At 39.1% G+C, this 12,859-nt stretch overlaps 1 protein-coding gene across 8 annotated transcripts in view; it reads left to right on the top strand.

The window, feature by feature from the left end:
* The window catches only part of GGACT (gamma-glutamylamine cyclotransferase), a 29,614-nt gene that overhangs the window by 7,291 nt on the left and 9,464 nt on the right, over nt 1-12,859 (top strand). For 2 of the 8 annotated variants that reach the window (XM_025146745.3, XM_025146742.3), the window contains exon 2: nt 2,772-2,863. The exons of 4 other annotated variants lie outside the window; for them this stretch is intronic. The gene's annotated coding sequence lies outside the window, so the exon portion shown is untranslated. Of the gene's footprint in view, nt 1-2,771; nt 2,864-4,938; nt 5,049-5,820; nt 9,712-12,859 lie in introns of those variants that run through there. 2 more of the 8 variants (XR_006933948.1, XM_046913921.1) reach the window with 2 other exon arrangements.

Raw genomic sequence — 12,859 nt, forward strand, 5'->3', positions numbered from 1 at the left:
AAACGGGGAATTCAATGGTTGCCATGAAAAGCTTATGGGAAAGGAAGAGCAATGTAAGAAGCCTGGAGAAAGGGATATATAGTGGAAGAACTCATAGTAATAACCTGAAATGAAAATTACTGTGTCGGTGTTTTTGTTGTTGTTTGTTTGGGTTTTTTGTTTGTTTTGTTTTAGTCATTGTGATCAGATTTGTTTTGGTAATAGGATTTGAGAATATGTGGGTGGGAAAATTGAAGGCAACTGATAGTTTTAACCAATAGCAATTGGGTAGAACTGATCTTCAGGTAAGATGGTGACCAGTTGAAACAGCAACAACAACAACAAAAAGACTTGTCATGGTTTTCGGCTGATAAGTGGACAGTCTTGAATTTCAAGATAGTAGTACTTATTGTGGGGAAAGGAACAACAACCTGGATTTGGGGGTGTTAGTTTACAGCTGGCTGAACATGAGCTAGCAGTGTGCACAAGTGGTCAAGAAGGCCAATAGCAACCTAGCTTATATCAGAAATTGTGTAGCCAGCAGGGGCAGGGAGGTGGTGGTCATCCCTCTGTACTCAGCACTGGCAGTGCCACACCTTGAGTTCATTTTTGGGCCCCTCACTAGAAAGACATTGAGCCCTGGAGCATGTCCAGGGAAGGCTCCAGAGCAAAAGTCTTATGGGGAGCAGCTGATGGACCTGGGATTGTTTAGTCTGGAGAAGAAGAGGCTCCGGGAAGACCTTATCTCTCACTACGACAACTTGAAAAGAAGTTAGGGAGAGTTAGGGGTTAGGCCCTATTCCCAGGTAATTAGTGGTAGGACAAGAGGGAATGGCTTTAAGTTGCACCAGAGGAGGTTCACACCAGGTATTAGGAAAAATTTCCTCTCAGGAAGAGTGGTCAGATTTCGGAACAGGGAGGTGGTGCTGTCACTGTCCCCGGAGGTTTTCAAGAGAAGAGTAGATGTGGCACTGTGGGATGTGGATAGTGGGCATGGTGGAGATGGGTTGATGATTCGACTGGATGATCTTAGTGGTCTTTTTGCAACTTAGTGATTCTGTGAATCCTACAGAGAGTTGGAAAAGTGAAGTGTGAGAAGAGAGTTCCACCTGGAGATTACAAAGTGGGAAATAGAACCTTGCAGTGAACTTGGCATTCGGATATGTTCAAGAGTATCTGTCAACTGCTGTTGATTTTCCTTAAGGTAGTATTTACAACAAAATGTAGACCTTTTGTAGAATGAGTGAGAATACAATCTCAACGTTGCATAATATTTCCACTAAAAGGGGATGATGTGTGGCAACATACAGCACGTAGGTGGAGTGTGGCAACGTGTACTTTGAAGCAATGCTTTAAAACTACATTACCTTACACTACCCTGTTGTCTACAGGACTGTTTCGTGTTGTGTTACATGTGATATGTGGTGGTACTGTTTGGTAAATATTATGTTTGGATATGGGAACAGGAGAATAACTTAATTAAGAATGGATAGGATTGCATAGAGCTAAGCCTGCACTGTATGAGAAATTACATGAATAAGGGAAACATTTCAACATAATTTATGGAGTGGAGCCCCAGGCTTAATTTTGCCTTAGCTGACAATTATATAGGGAATAAATCCCAACAGGGTGTTTATCATAACACACACACGTTTCCTACATCAGACCACTAACCTGCTCCAAGGTTGCACTGCTTACTGTGATGCAGTTCCAATACACCAGCAATGAAAACTTTGAGCATGTGAATCCAGCTGCTGGCCAGATCTTTCTGAAGCTCATTTCAGATATGAAAAATAATATAAAGTTTTATATGCTTATAAACTTTGGTTGGGAAGAGTGTCTTTGGGGAAGGTGACATAAAGGGCTCAAAAACAAAAGTCTTTGACTTCTGTGGACTGCGGATCTTCTTCTTTAATCACTGTCTCTAACGGGAGTGAAATTCCAAAGAGGCCGAGCGTAAGAGAAAGGCAACTTTTAGGAGATTAAATTATATTCTAAGTTGACAGTTTCATCTGATTAAACTCTCCTTAGGCAATGAGCTGTATTTTGTGCTTGCAGTTCAAGATATAATGAATTTCTTAGTCGTGATTATTTATAGCTAGGTGAACCTTTAAGGGACCTGCTTAGAGAATCAAGCATCAAACATCTTGGAGAAGACAAACAGGTGCAGTAAAAGGAGAGATAAGGGGTTTTTTGGTGTCTTTCCATTTTTCAAGTATGAGGCTTCATAACGAGATACCCTGTCTGGCTGTTTTTTTTCCTCTCACTTTTATTCTTGTTTATATTTACCTTTACTTATCTTCCTGAAATATCAAGAAATTTAGGTCAAAATATATCTGAATCCATCTGCTCATTTAGTCTGTTCTTTTACTGCTAGTAGATTAGATCTTTTAATTAAGTGTGCTTAATGACAATTTACTATGTTAATGGGTGGCACCAAGCATCTTTAATTATGTATGTGATTCATTTTTGCAGTGAGGTTATTTTTCTAATTTCTACATATCCAAACAATGATTTGATCTCTGTTATTTGTCCAGGTGTAATCTATATGTATTACATATCGCTTCCATTTCAGTGATGTGAAAACCCAATTAGGATCTATAATTCAGCTGCCTTTATTTTCAGTTTGGAGTTTTGTTAATTATCACAGAATCGTGGAAAACATTTTAGTTATGCATTCATAAGAGAACTTCATGCTTTCCATCCTCTTGAAGTCTGTCAAGATTTAGAGCGTAAAGTTTGTGACTGGCCTTTCAATTCTGTGTTCTTCAGATGTATTTCATTTCTTTCAGTGTTCTGAGTGTATGTGTGGTCAACCTTCAGAGCTGATGCAACTGAACTGTAAACAGAGTTGTGCAGAGTGGTGCAGCAGCCACATGACCTGGTAGGTACGGTTCTGGGAGAGAAGAGCAGGTGATATTTGTTCCCTTTAGGACAGTTTGCCTTTCATGACTCTGACAGATCAGGTAACGTGGTCTTTCTTTGGACAAGTAAAATACTGATCTATTGGGCTAATATTTGAGGTTGTATACGCTGCTGCTGTATCTTGTGCAGCATATCGTCTGAGCTACCACAATATAATCGATAACTTGATTTTCTTTCTAAGAAAATGTATGTTAGCTTACCTTTTTTATTATTATTATTTCCCCAAAGACCCGTGCATGACTCTGGATCACATCCATGCCAATGTGTGACAATTTACCACTGAATCTCTAGTAACTTAACTCCAATCACATATGCAGGAAACAGTACATGGAAAAAATGTGCGTGCAAGATTTTCCTGTGTGTCTGGAGTACTCATGGTGTGTCTTCTCTACAGTTGCCGCATTGACAGCTTGGAGGAAACCTGTGTGAGGGTACAGATTTCCAGTTAATTACTTCAATTAATCTCTATCAGTGATTTATCTTACCAGCTTGCTATCAATAGAGCAAACGCAACATATGCCTGGAAGCAAAATATGGTTTATATTTTTAAAGTCTCGAATAGCAATTATTTCAGATCTTCTTATGACTAAATTATGTCACGTCTGTGATCTGAAAACAGTAGTATTTAACAAGTAAGATAGACAAAATTAAGAGAAGGCCTGTTTGTTTTTTTTTTAGATTAAAATTTGTAGCTGCTTTTATGTTCAGTATGCAAAATAGGATGGCTGTCTTGCAGACTCTGAAGGGCAAAAGTCTCTGCTGCTTTCTACTTGAGGAGCCAAAGCTTCCAGTGGGGAATGGTAATAGTGAACTGCCAGGCTGTTCTTGAGGCTGTGGTGGTGTAGTCCTGAGTCACTCTTTTACTTTGCCTTCTTTCAGTGCTTTTATCAGGGCAAAGATGTACGCTGGCCTGGCACTGCTCTGCCTTTCAACCAGGCATACCTTTTGTCTGGCAGATGTGCCACATGTTCCAACCAACAGCAGCTTCAGGACTAAGAACAGTCTTCCTAGAAAAGGCTGATTCATGCCCTCTCCTTGGAGGACTCTGACCCATGTCTCCTAGGAACATCTGATTTGCAGTTTGTCCTTTTGAAGCTGCATCAAAATGCAAAAGCAGGACTTGGATGGTCCAAGAGCATTAGATGTAGAAATTTGGGATTACATCTCTGAGTATAGTTGGCAGGTGCAGTATTCAGAGCAATATCCAGAAGTCTCTTCTCATGGTGATGATAGAAGGGATCCAATGACTGGACTGCAGAATCAACTTCTTGCTGTTCATATGCAGTGTTCATAAATCTAGCACTCCTTTCTATGCAGAGCATATCAATTAACTTGCTGTTTGTTTCTCCATTTTTGAAGGAGAGCAAAGAGACTATCTAATCCAGTTCCTTGGCAAAACGCAAGTCTAGAAGTAGTACTGTTATTTCTGATAGAGATTTGACTAACCTGCTGCTTAGTATTACTGACAGTGGAGAATTCCCAGCCCTCCAAGATGATCTAAGCTCTTGCGAGGCACTGTGCTTACCAGTAGATAAATCAGTCTTTCCTAAGGTCTGTATCTGGAATTTAAGTTCATTGAGTCTTCTGTAAAAGTAGATGTGGTTTGAAGCTTTCTGCCTCTTCTTTTTTTAATTAGTGTGCTTTCGTGTAATTACAGGCATGACCTGTTTTCTCTAAAATAAATGATCACAGTACAGTCTTACCTCCCCTTGTTTTCTTGGCCTGTGATTACTCTCTTTTCCTTCTGTCCAATTGATCACATTTTAGAAGTATGGTGCTCAGAGCTGCACGTAGTATTCTATTTGTGACCAGATCAGAGTTGGAGATTATGTTCACGTGTCTTACTAATGATACACTTGTTTGTACATAAACATTAGGATATTTTTTCCAAGAGTACCACATTGTTGACTCATGCTGAGTTCATGATTACTATAACTGCCAAATCTATTTCTACAGAGCTTCTGTTAAGCTTATCTTTCCCCAGATTTTGTTTATGCAGTTGAGTATTCCTGACTAATCTTGGAACTCAGCACTGACCTTAGTTGAAGTGCTGCTGCAGAGCAGCAACTGTACAGAGACTTGCAGGGCGAAGGATTAGTTTTGTGCACAGCCTTTTGCATTGTGGTATTACCTGCATCTTTCACGTGAGTCGGTATTTTCATTGCCAGTATTTCTCTGCTATCTGAGCAAATGTACCAAATTTAATGCATGTTTCTAACCTTTTTTTTAATCTAAGTACCAACAGTTTGTGGTAAATTGGTTTTTTTTTTCTGGCTTGCTTATGAGAATATCTTGAGTGACAGTATCAAAAGTTCTTTCAAGGTCAAGATAAAAAAAAAAAAAAAACCCTCCTCTTGGTAAAGATCATTGTTTTTCAGCACCCAAGCATCCTACCACCTGATGAGCGAGGAAGCTAGTTCTGTGCCTATTCTGCAGATTGATTTTTATTACTGGACAGTCTACATCCCTTTTTTCTTCCATAAGAGTTGATATTTTTAGTATATTTTATATTTTTATTGTAAGAACTTCTTTATTGCCAGAGTGACAGAGCACTGGATCGGGCTGCCCAGAGAGCTTGTGGAGTCTCCTTCTGTGGAAGTATTCAGGACGTGCCTGGAAACCCTCCTGAGCCAGCTATTGTAGGGAACTTGCTTAGCAGGGAGGTTGGAGTAGATGACCTACAGAGGGTCCCTTCCAAACCCTACTATTCTGCGGTTCTTGAATTAATGATGGAAAAAGTGAGTGGCTCCATACAAATGCTATCTCCTAGGTCTGTCTAGGCAGCATTTTCCTGATCACCCAAGCAGTTCATTCTGATCAGCCTCTCCCACTGAGTGCAGGTCAGGGGGGAGATGTCTAGAGCTGCTCAGAAGAGTAGCCGGACGAACCTTTCTGACCTGTATATTACTTCAGCAGCTGTACTTCTGCTCCTGTTCTCGCCAAGTTGAAGTACATGCTTTTTAAGATGACCACAGAATGCTTGCTTGTTTGGAAGAAAAGGGTTCTTGAAGACCTTTGAAGACCTTGAAGAGGTTTGTTTTACTGACAGCTTTATCTCTTTTTTTTTTTCCTCCCCTCTCCCTTCTGAAATGCTGAAGAAGCAGGAGAACAAGCGGAGTTGTTAAATAAATCATGCGTGTAAAACTTGTCTAACTTCATTAGCCCACCAGACCTAGCTAGTCTCTTTTTAAAAGTTGTTTTTATTAACATCTGTTAATTGGGAGGAGAGCTCTTTTTTTATTAATGATTCAGCATCCCTCTTCTCAGGGTTCAGTTTTTTTCTGCTTTCAGTTACTTTTTTTTTTTTTTCCCCATCGGTATCTTGATCTGAAGATCCTGCTGCTGTTCTCTTTTGATTTTGCTTTATTTAGGGCTATATTGTTTGACTGCAGTATTAAGGATTGTGTTGCTTTGTTATCTTTCTTTTAGGTGTTGCGGTTTTCTGTAATCAAAAAGCTGGCCAGCACAAATGGTGGTAAAAACCTTGCTGGAGCATGAGAATCTCTACCAAACATTGTTCACCTGCTGTCAGTGTTAGCCTTTCTCTTCTAGCTTTAAAATCCACAGTGACTGTTCTAAAACCTGAATATTGACATCCATAGAAGCCCCCGTGTATCACTGAAAAAATAAAGAAAGGCAATACAGCTTTTGGAAAGTTTTTTTTAGGAAACTCATAATTAGTGGAAGTGTCAGTTTTAATGTTTTTACAAAGTGAATTAAAAGAAAAAAAGAACTCTTGACCACATCTTCTATAGTATTTTAATTTTCTGATAAATTATTTTTGTCTGAAATAGAATCAATATCTTCTGACAGCTGTAAAGTATTGCATTCACTTGTTGCAATACAGTATTTACAATCTTCCATGTATAAGATGCTTATGACTCTTCTGAAATTCAGGATTCCTTCCATAATGCATTTGAATAGCTATATGTAAGAAACATAGCACAACTTAAATCATATATCAGTTGATCTAAATGTCTGCTGTAATCCAGTTCGGATTTTGAAATAAGCATCAAAAGCTGAGAAAGCTTTCATTCCCTTACGTCCATTATCTTTTTAAGTTTAAAGTGAAAAAAGAATGCATTTACTTTCACATTAAAGTAATGAAGTACAGTGCTACTCATTGTGACTGTCTTGGCATTTTCCATTAATTTGGCTGTTTTCTTGTTGGAGGGAAGGAAGGAGGGACCAAGGTATATTAAATCTCTGATATTTGATTTTTTTTGTCTAGTGTCTTAAAGATCCAGGTAGTTGCAAACAAAAACACTCCCCTCACTGTCTATTCTTAGTGAAACCATCATAAAGATTATTAATGCAGCTATCCTAAACTGGACAGAAAAATAATGGTTTGCTAGTACAAAAATGATATTGCATTTAGTTGAATTCTGATGTCGAAATCATCAGCAGTGAAAGCTTTGTTGCAAATTAAGTGTGGTATTTGGCTCGCTCAAAATTTGGAGATGTAGAATGATTTTTTGCTTTGCTTCCGGTTGTCCTTAACCTTGACTAAAGGATGAAGGTTTTTAGACAACTTTGTTTCATTTTTAAAATAGCCTGTTATGGTCAGTTAACAGATAATGTGTCACTTGACCACTAAATCCATCTATGTCCATCATTTCCCACAGTTTCACTTCTATTTGAAATATTACTGCCCTAACATCAAAGCACGCACAACTGCAGAGCATCTTACGTACAAATATACAGCGTTATTCTGCTGACACCAGGTGTTGAAAGTAAAAAATGTAATGCATTATGTATTCAGAAGCACGCTTTTGTTAGCTGAGAGTTATCTGGAAGTAAATGATAAACGAGTCAAAGTTTGTCATTTCACAGTACTTCAAGTGATCTGTTTCAAAGTAGCTGTTCACATGTTGAAAATCAGAAGTGATCTACTCGTTACCCATTTTTTCAAGCCATATCAAACAAGACAACATTTAATTCTTGTATGGTTTCTCTCCTTCCTATGCCTTTATTAGTACAGCTAATATAACTCTTGTTGATTAGATTCATTTTTTTATTAATTAGCATCAATAAGTGATTATTTGCTTAACACAGAAGTAAAACTAACTGAGATTTCCAAATGTCCCTACATGCTTGCTGCCTAATCAAGGACAAATGGTGTTCAGGATAGTAGCACGTTAGCAGCTTCCAATCCTCAAGTACACTATAGATTGCTGTACTGAATGATGTTCGGGCAGGGGGATAGAATTGATTCATTCAGCTTGTTCAAGGACTGATTTCTTCAAGAACTGAAATATAACACTTTACTGTGAAGTTGAACTGAAGAGCTCTTTAATAATATTTTCTATAGAATCCTAGAATGACCTGGGTTGAAAAGGGCCACAGTGATCATCTAGTCTCAACCTCCCTGCTGTGTGCAGGGTCACCAACCAGCAGACCAGGCTGCCCAGAGACATATCCAGCCTGGCCTTGAATGCCTCCAGGGATGGGGCATCCACAACCTGCTCGGGCAACCTATTCCAGTGCGTCCCAAGCTCATTGAAGATCAGCTGTGAAAACAGTGCTACCTTTTTCCAGATAACCACAACCTTCTATAACACAGGGATGGAAGCTCTACCCTTAAGATTCCTGGTCATTCCTTCCACTCACTATATTTCAACCATATTTTCAACACTTCAGTGATAATGTTTGTTTAAAATTATCCATTAATTATACCTTAAATTCAAATATATGATAATTGGTTAATCTATAACATCAGCTTTCCATTGTGAAACGTGTTAGATGTGAAGGTGTAGGAGTGTTCATCCAGAACAACCTCTTGAAACTCCTAGACTATAGTTGCTTATTCTGCTACTTAGACCTTCTAGGCCGAGATCTTTCAGTGCAAGCAGTCAGTTTTTAAAACATGGTGCTGACTTCTTCATAGTATTTAGTGGAGGCTCATCTGTTTTGTCACAGTCTAAAAATAAATTATAAATGGTGGCTGTAAATTGACTTTAAATTAGGGGGAAAGTTGCTAGCCAGAAGAAACAGTTGGTTTTACTTGTTTGTGCTTGAGAGTAGGAGTGTGTTGACACCCATTCCCTGTTAGCTTATCATGGTACATATTTGTCTGTTTACTTGGGAATTATCTAAGTTTTTCTACTTAAAAAATAAAAAATAAGAATCCTAAGTGTTACCTGCAAGTCCTGAAACAGCAGCATGCTTATCTTTGCCATTTTTTATATGTCAGATGATTGTATATAAAAAGACTGTGCAAACTCAGTGATGGCACGTGAGATGGATGAGTTATCCCTTAAGACAGTATGACCACCTCCACAGCCTTATTTTCATCCTTGCTGATGTCATCTAGAGTTCAAGACTCAGTTGCAATTGAACAATTTCTCATTAAACGTTGGCAACACTGAGTCAGCAGTGTGTCCAGGCAGCCAGGAAAGCCAATCCTATCTTGGGATACATCAAGCATGGCATTGCTATAGCTGGTTAAGGGAAGTGAATGTCCTGCTCTACACAGCTCTGGTGTGGCCTCACCCCAAGTACTGTGTGCAGTTTCGGGCCCCACAGTACAAAATGACATAAAATTAGAGAAGGCTGAGGGGAGATCTCATTGCAACCTACAGCTTCCTCACAAGGGGGAGCAGAGGAGCAGTGCTGATCTCTTCTCTCTGGTGACAGGAGGGAATGGCACGAAGTTGCATAAGGGGAGGATCACGTTAGAAATCCGGGGAAGGGTCTTCACCATAGGGTCGTCACGCAATGGAACTGGTTCCCCAGGGCAGTGCTCATGGCACCAAGCTTGCTGGAGTTCAAGAAGTGTGAGGACAACGTTCTCAGACGTACAGTCTTTGATCTGGTTGTAACATGGTTTTGGGCCTATGGCCTTGACTTTGTATTGTGCTGTTGTACACTAATTCGTTTTAGCCCTTGGACTGCCCAGTCTCCTGAAGTGGGTCTGAAAACCTGTTCCTTGGACCAAAGCAGATAATGAATAAACAAGCAATATCTTTCACAGCTCAAGTATTCTGAGAAAAGTTGTTAGACTTTTTGCCTTGCTGACACGAATGTCTGATGGAAAGGGATGGATAAACGGCAGATGTTAAGGCCTTGGGAGAAGCACTTAAGAAATTTGTTCAATTTTGTTTTCCTTTTATGAACAAAGAAAATGATCAAAGCCTGAGTCTGAAAGTGTTGGAGGTATACGCTATCTGTGATCACCTTTTGTTGGGCTCCGCTCCAGTCAAAAACTGGCTACACCTTAAGACCTCTGCCTGTGGCATTCAGCACTTGCTCCAGCCTTGTCTGCTTCTTTCCCCAGTGGGAAATTGAGGTTTGATGAAGAGATTTAGCCAGACACTCTCTTAGATGTTTGAATACCTTAGGGTAAGAGTTCTTCTGATATACCCCTGAGTAACTTGAATACTTATGTCTCTAGAATGTTCTTTTTCTTAATCTCCCTGCCCCCTGGAAAATAAATGCTTTTTCAGCTATTTTGTTCTATCATGGTGCAGGAACGTACTGTGGATGAAAAACACCTGGTTTGTAGAAGTACAGTCCTTCACAAAATTATCCATTGCTGGAAAATATGAAACACTTCTGATGTCTAGAATCTTCAAGTCATCAAATGCAGATATCTACAACTACAGGAAAAGAAGTAATAGGTGCTTGCTGTAAGATAAAACTCACAAGTGTACAAAGAGTATATGCATGAGGAGTAAGTCTGTATTTGAAAGCCTACGCTGTTTCAAGTCTTTTTATTTTTAACCCTGATAAATAAATAACAGAATGATCAAGGAAACAAATCACTCTCAAGTTTGTGCACTTGTTTGTGCATGTAGTTGAGGATCACTTTGGTGTAATTTTCTAAGTAAGATTTTACCAATACCTTTTATGGTGTTTCCTTCAAGTAGTTGTTCTGGCTGTGTCTTACAGCTGCTTCTTGGTGGCTTAGGTAGGCATCTGCTGTAGCTGATGAAGATGATATCTCGGGCTGTTGCAACTATTTACTTCCAGCATCTTATTTCAGTTGCGCAGTTCATAGGCTGTCTGAAATGTCTGTAGCATGAACCACTCCTCCTCAGGGTGTGTTGTGCATTGATTTGACAGGTACACAACTGCTTGCTTTGGCAGGGCCACTGATAAATAAAATAGCATTGATTCCCAAGGAATTTGAACGGTAGCTTCTCTCTGTGTTGACTGTATGTATTTAAAAGTAGGCTACCTTAATCTTCCCTTAACTCACTATTCATATACAGTCCTTCCTATGACTTGCTCCGGTCCTATTTTTGCTGCATATTAAATTAAATATTTTACTTTACTCCAAGCCCATCATGTTGTCCTTGTCTAAGGAGGAAGCAGGTTTTTTTAAGACATTTATCTAGCTTTTTTAACATTCAAAACCACATATTATTCTTCTCATTTATTTCTAGTACTTGGTTCTGTTCTTGTTCCTTCATCAAGTAGGGAAATTCCTTCTCAAAGGTCACTGTGTCAAATGTTCTATCAGATATGAAACCACTCCTTACCTGAAAGTAAAGATTTCATTCACCGCATCTTTACAAGGCACAAATGGATTTCGTGTCTTGCCTATCTTTGCTTCCACGGGGCAGGAGGATATGTGAGCTTCTGGTCAGTATGTTTCCTGAAGCTGAATGCAATTGCTCCAGTGCCTTGCTGAGTGCCATTTCATGGGTTTTTCGGATGGTCCCAGGATGTGTATTTGTTTCTTCAGCGTAGAAGATAGTAGACCAGGAAATGTATTTACTTTTAGATAAGGATGCTTTGCCATTTGATGCTAAAGGCAAGTCTTCCTTGGAGAACAAAAGTCAAGAATGGGAAAGTTGAAGTAATTCTTTAGTTTTCATGATGATCTGACTTTTTTTTTGTAGTAAACTTGGTACTAATTTCTAAACAGAAGTGATATGCCTCAGTGGGACTGAAGTAATTACATACATCTGCTGTTGGTTCTCTGTAGTTTTGGTGTGAGTATCTGTTTTGTTTTGCCTTTTATTATGCTAGAAAATGGTGGGGAAGAGATTTAGTGCTGAGATATGGACTAGGTTTTTATTTTCGACATGTATAGCTGCAAGCTGAAATTCACTACAGGAAAAAGAGGGCTTTTTATTAAATAAAACTACCTGATACACGTAACTTATCAAAGCAAGACTTGCAAAGCTATTTAATTAATTAGGCAAATAAAAGAATGGCTATTAGTGAATTGTGCTTTGTTTCTCTTCCTGTATTTCATGTGTTAAGTATTACTCTTTCTCACAAGTTCTGTTCACAACCTGAAAGGATGCTACAAGGCTCCCTTGTCATCGATTTCTTAGCTTTAAAAGAATTGACCTGAATAAGTTTAAGTAAAATGTAAGGAAAATATCTCTATCACAGAAGGAGGGTGTGTTGAATATTTTCTTCTATCTTTTCCAGTGTTTGTCCAGTGGCCGTCTCCAGATCAGTGGCCTGACTTGCTTCAGAGCTATCATAGCAAATAAATAATATTACTACCGTACTTCATTATTTTCTGAACACCCCACTTTTCCTTTTGTGCACATTACTGACCTCACCTGTGCCCTTCCCAGTGTCAAGAAGGGCCTTTTCTCCCAGTGCTAGTTAGTGGCATATGTGCACTCATATTAATACTTTTAATCTGTATCTTTTTAATGGGTATATTTATGTCATTTTATTCAGCCACCCTTTTGTACGTCCCTGCTTCACAACGAACGTGTTTGGCCATTACCCTGTGCTGTCTGTACCCTTTCTGGCTGAGTACTTAAAATAGTGGCTGCATTTAAATCTGGTGGTTCCTCCAGTACAGCTGGTTTTAATCTTTCTCATTTTCTGTGGGCCTCTAGCATTTTCCAAGAAAAGCATGGTTCTGCATAGAAATGTTATGTATATACATGAGTGCTGTAAATGTATGTGAATTACCTTTCTTTGGCCCTTTAAAAGTCTCCTACCCAAGGAATCATAGGCTGTAAAAAAAAAGTCTGTCAGG

This window comes from Gallus gallus, chromosome 1 (assembly GCF_016699485.2).
Source record: "Gallus gallus isolate bGalGal1 chromosome 1, bGalGal1.mat.broiler.GRCg7b, whole genome shotgun sequence".
Taxonomy (NCBI): Eukaryota; Metazoa; Chordata; class Aves; order Galliformes; family Phasianidae; genus Gallus; species Gallus gallus.